General features: G+C 38.4%; 1 long non-coding RNA gene across 3 annotated transcripts in view; it reads right to left on the bottom strand.

The window, feature by feature from the left end:
• Positions 1–8711, bottom strand: part of LOC122093425 — a 13595-nt gene extending 4884 nt beyond the window's left edge. For 2 of the 3 annotated variants that reach the window (XR_006144443.1, XR_006144444.1), the window contains exon 1: positions 8257–8711. This is a non-coding gene — a long non-coding RNA (uncharacterized LOC122093425). The remainder of the gene's footprint in view (positions 1–8256) is intronic. The other variant, XR_006144442.1, reaches the window with a different exon arrangement.
• Positions 8712–9576: the final 865 nt, after the last annotated feature.

Here is a 9576-nt window from a genome sequence, read left to right as displayed (position 1 = left end):
GGGATGAATAGCAATGCATTTTTTTTAAGAAGTTCAAAACCTTGCATTCTCCAACTGCTTGATACATCACACGGGAAGCACCCTTTCTGCTCTTAAATTGAGTTATTGTCTTCATCTTGAACCCCCCCCCCCTTGGCTTATACGTATATTTTTTGAATTTGTGCAGATGTTATTGATGGAGGAAAACAATGGCCCAAATGCAATTTCATCAACACATGTTACTGCTTCTATTGAGGTATCGTCTCAACCCAAAGCAATAGCTCCAACTAGTGTTTGGAATCATTTAGTAAGATTAAACCTCCTGATGGTTTAAAAGCTAAAAAATGTACTTGTAATTATTTTCATAAAGAGTTTGGATGTGTTACTGAACATGGTACCAGTGCATTGAAATGGCATTTGGAGAGGCACTTTTTATATCCATATAGTAAAAAGGATAAGAAACAAAAGATGTTGAGTTATACAATTGATGAGAGTAGTGGTGTCACCACTATATCTGCTTGGAAGTTTGACTAAGAACTTTGTCGTAAGGATCCTACCTGTATGATTATTGTAGATGAAATGCCTTGTAAATATGTAGAGTGAGATGGTTTTAGACAGCTCTGCAAGAGTTTGTGTCTAAGGTTTGTCACGTACCACTGTGGGAAAAGATTGTTTTGCAATCTATGTGGAAAAGAAAAAGAAGTTAAAAGAAATATTCAAGAAAGGTAATCAACGGGTTTGCCTTACTATAGATATGTGGACTTCAATCTAAAACCTTGGTTATATGTGCCTAACAACCCACTACATTGACCAACACTGGAAATTGCAAAAGAAGATTATTAGCTTTTGCGTTGTCCCATTCCTACACACTGGTGAAGTTATAAGCAATGTTCTTGAGTTATGTCTACTAGATTGGGGTGTAGAGAAATTATCTACTATTACTGTAGATAATGCATCTAATAATGATGTGGCAATTTGGAATTTAAAGAGAAGATTTGCCAAGAAAAATGATATGTTGTAAAATCCTGATTATTTTCATGTGAGATGTTGTGCACATATTCTGAATTTGATTTTTAAGAAAGGTGTTACATTCGTGCCCTAATCCTGTTTAATTTGAAATTTTTTTGATAGGCCTCAGATCAGAGATCAGAAGAACTACCGGGTTTTGGCTCATGGTTACACATTGCCGAAGGGGTAGGGATGACCCCACATGTTTGTGCATCGTGTGCCTATCTAACTGGAGGGGATTCACACCTTCCGATCCCAGATAGTAAGTTACTCGACTCCCCACACTTGATTTTCGGTATGCATCAAAATTACCGAAAAGCCTTGAGCATGCCTGAGGGTAACCACCCGTGAGAGACCAACCTTGGGACAGCAAGTTGTCAAGACATCACCACCAGAAACAAGCCACCGGAAGCAGCCTGGGCCTGGATCCAGTGCCTTTTTTAGTGGGTTGACAGGTTGCTGTTTAGGTTTCGATACCCGTGGTTCCTGCCACTCGCATTGTAAATGACTCCGGATGATCCCAAATCATCCTCCACACCTTCCTCATGTTGTGGGCACTTTATAGACCTAAATGTGTGGGTCCTTATGCCCCGAAATTCATCTTAACCCGATTGGTTCAAAAGAGGTCCAAACCAAACAGACCCTAAGGCCCACTTAAGTTATAAGTTGGGAAATGATGATTCATTTCCTCATTTCCCTTATGCCCAATGTAGGAAAGGAGAGAAAGAGGAGAGGAGAGAAGGAGGAGAGGATGGAGAAGGGGTTGGAGGCCTACCTTGGTGCCAGCTACCACCTTATTGCCAGAAACGCTCCCAGAGGTAAGTACGACCTCCCATACCACTCTCTCTCTCTTCATTTCGACCTAAGTAGGGCTAGGTATGAATGGGATCTTGATGTACAAACCATGTTACGGTTGTAGGATGAGTCTTCTACCCTCCCGGTATTGTTACCGAGCTCGAACCAAGCCCGGTGAGCTCCGGCAACATGTAATGCCAAAAGACCATCTAAAGTTTCGATCATTCGATTGACATATCTCCCAAACGGCTTGATGGAATTGGAATTTTTTTTGGCTTAGTATAATACTAAGAACATCCCCTACAAACTCCATGGAACAAATCCTGGCAATTGGGCCCAAGCTGGAAAACCCCAAAATAGTTGGATTACCCTGAAGCTCCACAGAAAACAGCCCATCGGATCCACTGGGTTTGTTTCTGGTGGCATATTTCCTGTGAACATGGAGCCTTATGTGCTCTCTGTCACCTCCACCGTAAGCAGGTCTAATATTTTTGGTGGAAATGTCCTATTTTCGATGGTTGTTTCCGATGACATTACTGTCATTAGGAGACAGTGTCTGTACCCTTCGGGGGTGACCTGTGTGGGTCCCTCCTGATGTTTTTGACACGTTTAATATACGATTCCCTTGTGTCTAGGACAGTGACGTGCATGTACCCCAAATCTGGAATTAAATTGATTGATCGATGGCCGTACTTGGACCCGAACACACCCGATCGTAAAACAGGTGAGGGATGGACTGTGTTTATTTCTAAAATATTTATTATCATTAAATTGCTCATATTTAGAATTATATGTTTAATTGTAATTATTCAAATACAATTACGATATACTACATTGTTATTTTACAATTTTGATATTAATTATATGGAAATGTATAATGGGATCCGGTGTGGCAAAGGGGGTACCAGTAACATGATCGCCATGTGTTTGGTTGTGTGTGTGAGACGGAATCCAACGTGGCCGAGGTGGTACCAGTGCTGTGATTGTTGTATGTATGTTACATTTATGCATTGATTATGTGCATTAGAGTTAGTTGTAGTCACAGGTTACACTTTGTGGCCAAGGTCTCACTGGTATCGTGTACCCCGAGACTGCATTTGGAAATGGATACGCTTCGTGGTCGAGGTCTTGTCGGTGTTGCGTAGTCCATACTCAACTACTATTTACATGCTAGATTAGGTAAACGATCGTGGGATACACTTTGTGGCTAAAGGTCTCGCTGGTATCGTGTACCCCAGGACTGTATTTGGAGATGGATTACACGTTGTGGCTGAGGTCTTACCGGTATCGTGTAATCCATACTAACTGTATCATTATGAAGGCATGTAGTATATATATGGTTAGGTACCACTCCCTATGTTACCCACCCTTGCCAACAGGGGCTGAGGTGTTGGATAACCCATTGTGGAATGTTTGATGTGCCTTTCCGAAGTGCCACTCCCATGGTACGAAGTGATTGTTGCCAGAGGCGGGAACCTATCCGACGTGGCCGATGTGTTACCGGTGTCATGACTACCAGGAGGGGGGTTATCAGGGGTTTGCTGGGTGACCTATAGACGTATATGGGAACCGGCAGGCTTCTAATCACAGCTAGGGTTTGTATCATTACGTAGTCGATGTCATTTTCGAGACGAGGGATACAGCCTAATGCACCGTAATAGCATTTACCAGACTTAGTTTGTATTGTTAAGTGGATAATAAAGAAATGAATTGCATCACGAGCATCATGGACTATGTGTTTAATTTCCAAAATCATGCATCATAAATTACTACTGCTATTGTCTTGCTTGGATGTGCTTGACCCCACCCCCCACTGAGCGAGTTGGAAATCTCACCCTACGCATACACCCCTTTTTAGATGATGATGCAGGTACCATGGTGCCAATGGCTGGTGACCCAGTATCTTCTAGGTTAGAGTATGGTGTGAGCAACTGGTGGATGCTCGAAGTGGGAGAGCACGATCAGGGCTATGCTTACGACCACTGTGCTTACGTCGCACTGTGAGATTGTACATCATACTGTGATATTTATGAGTATAACTGTGGGTTGTGTATTTTTTTGAGATTATATTATATGTCATGGATGAATGTAACAGAATAATTCGGTTATTGCTATTATATTATCATTAGATGTTTCCCCATCGTATTTATGATTCTGCTATTATACTCTGATTCCGCAGCTTATGTTGGTTTGTGGTGTGAGACTATGAAAATGTTAAAGTACTACTATCAGAGATCCTGGTAGGTTGTAAGACAGGTACGTGTTTTACTCATACTGCCAGTATTCCTAATGGCAAGTTGGATCTACTGGGAATGGGGTGTGACAAAAGGTCTCAAAAGTTATAAGGATTTAATATCTAATGTGCACTCTGTAGTGAAATATGTAAGGAGTTCACCTACAAGAATGCAACAGTTTAAGTTGTGTTGTGAGCAAGAGAAGATTCAATTTAAGAAAACCTTATCTCTAGATGTTCCTACTCGTTGGAACTCTACATATCTCAGGTTACGAACTGCTTTAGAGTTTCAAAAAGCTTTTGAATTCTTAGAAGATAGAGACTTGAGCTTTACACTAGATTGTAAGGATATGGTTCCAAGTGAATAAGACTGGGAGAAAGCAAAAGTGTTATGCAAGCTTTTTGAGGTTTTCTACAATGCCACCATAAGATTGTCTGGGTCTCTTTATGTCACATCAAGTTGTTATTTTCAGGAAGTTTATGCAATTGAATTGTTGTTGATGGATTAATTAAAACGTGAAGATCCCATGAGTCATGATATGGCATGTCCTAATGGCACAGAAAATGCTAACATCCTTTTGGTTATTGCTTCTGTTCTTTATCCTCGTTTGAAGTTAACATATGTGGAGGCATGATATTTAGAAACATATCCTCAATCTGAAGTTCAAATGAAGATGGGAACTATTAGGAGTGTCATGGACCAGCTATTAAAGCACTACCAATCATATGAGTCATCGCCTAGTGCAATAGTAGATGAAGTAACTCCTAAACCTATTGATGCTCCACCAACAAATGTCACTAAAAGTATTCACAACAAGATTTTTCAAAAGTTAAAGAATAAGGTGGGTTCAGAAATTGAAACTGAGTTAGATCATTATTTGTTGGAAGGTATTGTGGATGATGAGGAAGATAATTCTAATTTCAACATCTTGAATTGGTAGAAAGTTAATAGCTCAAGGTTTGTCATTCTTAGTAAGATGGCTCGGGATATTTTATCGATTCTTGTTTCAATTGTTGCTTTAGAGTCTATTTTTAGCATTGGTGGTCGGATTCTAGACCAATTCCGCAGTTCACTGACACCACGGATAGTAGAGTCCTTGATGTGTGCATAGGATTGGCTATGACATTCACCAACGCATATTGATGTCGAAGAAAACTTAGAAGACCTTAAGGAGATTGAATCAGGTAATCAGCTTTCAAGTTGAATTACATTTACTAACATTACTACTACTATTTACATGTACTATTGTTTGGATTATCTTACTATTTTTTTTCTTTTGCATTAATTATATTTTCAGGTGCTAGTGGGAATGTTGATATTACAAGTTTGATTTAAAGCGTGATATTGGATGCTTTCCTATTTGTTAAGGCTGAATTTTGTTTAAGTGAGTATGGAAATCTTCATTCACTTTGTAACTATCATTATGATAAGATTGAATGTTTTTCATTGCATTAATAACATCCCAATATTTAAATTTTACAAGGACCAGTTAATGACGAAGAGTGAAAATGGAAATGCAATGAAGGATGCTGAAAGAAAATAATCTTTTTCTTTTTCTTTTAAACAAATTTGAGTTCTTTGGATATTTTGTTTTCTTAGGATGTTTTCCTCTTTGTTTAACGTGACAATGGTTTTGAGATCTTCAAATTGTTTGCCTTATTAGGATGATCTCTTTGTTTATCATGATAAATAATTGAATTTTTTTTAAGTTATTTGCTTTCTTAGGATGATCTCCTATTTGTTCACCATAGTAGTTGAAGTTATTTGTATTGTTTGAATGTTTGCTTTAGGATGTTCTCCTCATGAGAAGTAATTTGTAACTTTATATTTTTTATCTCCTCTTTATTATGAATATATATATATATATATTTAAAGTTATTTCATATTTTTCAGGGTCAGGGTCATGGTATACCCGACCCTAGATGGCAAACCAAGGTTAAGGTCAGGGTCAATCAGGGTTAGGGTCAGGGTCATCCCGGCTCTACCCTAAAAAATCAGGGCCAATTAGGGATGGTAAGGGTTGGGCTGAACCCTGAAAGGTAGGGCTAGGGTTGAAGTTTTGCGGCTCTGAGTCAGAGTCAGGGCAGGTTTGGGCCCAGTTAAGGGGACTTAGGGTTGGGCTAAGGTTTTAAGAAACTCAGCCTAACTTGACCCTGTTGCACCCCTAGCAGCATTCTAGATACTAGTGGATGAAGTAGGGGTAGGGATTCTTCTACTACTCATTACTCTCTACATAAATAATGCATAAGGAGAAAAATTTGAATAAGTGGAAAAATAAACATTATGTCCAACATAAAAATAAACATAAACATACTCATTACTCTCTACATAAATTGAACCCTCTAAAGCATATTGGGGCGAGGAAAAACTTTGCGAAATCTTGGGAATTGAAGACAACATAAACAGAATTCTATTCCAAATAAGAGGCTACATTGCTATTAGACACATAATATAACAGAAAATACAACGACAACAACATCCAACACCTTATTCCAACAAAAAATCCAAATTACTGGGGGAGACACATTGATAAACAAACTATACCACATGGCTGCCCACAAGCATCAGTAGTTGTACAATAGCATTAATTTCATATGGGATGGATCTAGATTCTTGGCACAAAGAAATTTTACTAGATTAATATAATTCAGTAATTTTAATTGCAGAACAAGTAAGAAATAAGGTTAATATATGCATATGGATACATATCCATCTGACTAAACAAGTAATTAATCAGTTAATTATTACCCATTAACAATCTCCTAACCAACTATCTAGTTCACCCAAGTGAGAACTGAAGGATGGGAAATCCAAATCCGGTTCGATACATTGGACAAGAAAGTGATTGAAAGGTGCTCATCACATTTATTATTCCATAAGTCCATGCTTAAGAAGTTTAAAGCATATAATCTAGCCTGCAATTTGAGGGAGGTTACACTTCTTTCTTGCTAATAAGGACATCTTGATGGTTTTCTTTCACACAGTTGACTGCACATGGCACTTAGCCCTTTATTTTAATTTCTAACAAATACTTACACATGCCCCTTCTCTTTTGAATGTTACACCACTGATACACTTCAATACTGACAGATTTGGACAAGAAAGGGTAGACCCAAATTAAGGCTTCTAACTACATCAAGCCCATATAAAGGAGGCTGATTAATATATCCAATTAATATTATGTTAAACAAGAGTTAAATAAATTTTGGGAAGAAAGAAGGGGAAATACATGTGAGAATGAGCAATCCCAGCTACTGAAGCATATCATTTACAGCATTTGGAAGGAAAGGAAGACTGAAGTTTTGAAGTCAAGAATAAAACATTGAAATGGTACTAAAGCCCAAGACTAGAGAGCTATTGAGAAACTAGAAAAAGGATGAGTTCCATAAGTTCTAGCCATTCCTTTCACCTCTGCAGGATTTAAATTCAAAAGGAACAGAAAAATAACTAGCTTCAAGTTGCTTGTTCAAGTAATAGATCACTAACTACATGATAAAATATGTGAAATGACATATGGTGGAAAAAAAGAAGGGTAGAGAATAGAGATTGAGACGGAGTTTTCTCCAAACAAGCGCTGAGCACTGAGCAGTACCTAAATTCATACACGAGATTGACAAGGTGCAAGAAGTCTATGAGAAAGAATCTTGTAGAAAATTGTTTTTTTCTTTTTATTCTGTCGAATGAGAATAATTGGTTGTTAATTGAACAAAATGAATCAAACTACAAACTCAAAAAGAGAAAGCAGTCAATAAGAAGGCATGTATATGGAGAGAAGGAATAAAAACCATTTAACTCTTCAACCTCCCTAGCATGCAAACTCAAACAAGCATTAATTTCAACTTTTCTACAAGAGTATTATACCCCTTCAAATAATATAAATGTGAACTCAATACAGCTGAATAATAACAATGCATGTGTTGCTCATCATGCGTTTGGCTGAAATTTGAAACCTGTAACCCAAGCTAATCTACAACATACAATAGTAAAATAATCAAGCATCATAGCATAGTGATGTTAGCAATTGGTGCTAAAAAAAACAATCTAATTTGGATTCTCTACTACAAAAACATGTTACATTGTAAATCAGAATATCTGGGGAACCACCAAAAATTCACCCATCAAATTTATCAGAACTAGGATAATCCACCCATCAATTAATTAGAACATAAAAAAATATATATTAGTAACTACAAAACCCCCTTATTTTAGGGCTAAAATCAGAGAAGGCAGAGTTGGTTACCGTTCTTCAAGCAAATAACCAAATCGCAAGGTCAATCTTCCAAATCTGTAGCCCAAGATGATGGAATGCAACCTCGATCATCCAAATCTACAGAGACATGTTTAAGAGCCGACAGGCTAGGGTGCTTCGTGCACACAGTAGGAACGGAAAAAAAAATTAGGGTTCAATGGTTCTTGGGAAGTGAAGGGGTTCGTCAGAATCGCAGGGGCGTACCTTGTAGAATATTGCAAAGAGGGAAGAGGAAACCCAACCTTCAAACTTGCAAACTTGCAAACCTGCTATCGCGCTTCAAGCGTCTCCTTCAACGAGTTGCAAAGGCTTCAAGATCTACAATCAAGTTGTAGAACTGTAGTGGAGCATTTCGATCTTGAGAAGGGTTCTTGAGGGTTCTGATAGAGAACCCTTAGGGAAGGGAGGGGAAATCAAAGCAGAGATGGGGAAAAGGAGGATCACACTCACACATGCATTCAATAATCAAATTGCTCTCTAAATCTTCAGTCGATTACAACCAATATATAGGAAAATAGGAACATGAAATTAGAAACTTAACTGGAATGGAAACTAGCCTAAACTAGGAAACAACTATAAAACGGAAACCAAAGCAAGGAAATAAATCCTACTCCTACATTCAGCATGAAATAAAAGCATGAAATAAAATACTAGGTAAACTACTAATTTTATTTCCAACCCTTGTTGAACCAAAACCCTGGGCTGGACCGGTTCTTCTTGGCTCTTGACTTCCAAAGCCGGTCATGCTGGTCCAACCAAGAAAGGGCATCCGTATCTGCATTAGGTTCACGAGCAGAGAGCTACAGAGGGATGAGGAGACTTGCAGAGGGTTCACAGGAGTTCCCTCGGGAGTTACTCACGCTGCAGCTTGAGTTGCAGAGCCTTGGGAGTCGACGTTCTGTGTGATGAGAAGAGAGGTGTGACTATAGCAGATGGTTCGCGGGAGGGTGTCATGTGAAGAGGGTTCACTTTTCCACTTTTTTATCGGGCACAATTGCCTTCACTCATTTCTAGAAATGACGAAACATTTAGGACTTGTTTCATCAAGTCCGTTTCTAGAATAGAAATTAATATAAATTTTGATCTATATTTATAAAAACAGGAGAAATGGAATGACCAAATCTTATTTAGGCCGTTTCTTCCTTTCTAGGAACAAGAAAACACAGTAACGATAGAAACAGAATATTGTCAAATAGTACCTTGCTTCTTAATTTCCATTCAACCTGCTTATGTCCACATTGGGGCAACCTGCAGCTACCAAACTCCTGTTAGTTTCTATTTTGTTTAGTTGGACTGATTCTAGGAGCAAAA

Source organism: Macadamia integrifolia, chromosome 11 (assembly GCF_013358625.1).
Source record: "Macadamia integrifolia cultivar HAES 741 chromosome 11, SCU_Mint_v3, whole genome shotgun sequence".
Lineage (NCBI taxonomy): Eukaryota > Viridiplantae > Streptophyta > Magnoliopsida > Proteales > Proteaceae > Macadamia > Macadamia integrifolia.
This window is presented reverse-complemented; position numbering and strand designations above follow the sequence as displayed.